Consider the following 671-nt stretch of genomic DNA (forward strand, 5'->3'; position numbering starts at 1 on the left):
GGTGATTTTTTTCAGTCCACGAACCATACAAGCGAAAAAAAATTTGCGTTTTTGGGAAAAAAAAAAGGGGGCGACCCAGACCTCAAAACCGGTCCCGTGTTTTTCACTCTCTCGCCGCGCCTCTTTTCCCCCTTTCGCCGCGCTTGACACCGGGTAAACGCGCGGCCAACTTTTCCCAAATTTTTCTATTTACACCTGCAAAAAATCCCTTAAAATCGTTAACAAGCCCACATTTTCGTTTTTTTCGGGGCTTTTAATTTTTTGGGCGCGTGTTATGGCACGAGCGCCCCAACCAGGCATGGGCCCATAGCACCACTTTACAAGTGCTGCCACCTAGCGCCACGAAAACCCCAACTATCCCCCTCCCCCCTTTCCCCGGGGGGGGGGGGGGGCCGGACTAGGCCTTACTCTGTTAATTATTAAGGATAATATACCGCTACAAAGCCTCCGCCAGGGTTTCTCCGGGACATTATGAATGGCCTGGGTTATAAATGCTATCTTGGGGATCCGTAGCTACCAGGGGAGCCGCTGTCATAGGCAAGCCAGTAAGCCCTTCTGCGGTTTGGACTTCCGCATGACGGCCTTTTCCCGAAAATTCACTAATTCTCTGCGGCCCTCCTGTTGCCTGGGCCTATGACTGCCGCAGCACATTTTTTAAATGAGTTTTTTAA

This window comes from Penaeus monodon, chromosome 33 (assembly GCF_015228065.2).
Source record: "Penaeus monodon isolate SGIC_2016 chromosome 33, NSTDA_Pmon_1, whole genome shotgun sequence".
Taxonomy (NCBI): Eukaryota; Metazoa; Arthropoda; class Malacostraca; order Decapoda; family Penaeidae; genus Penaeus; species Penaeus monodon.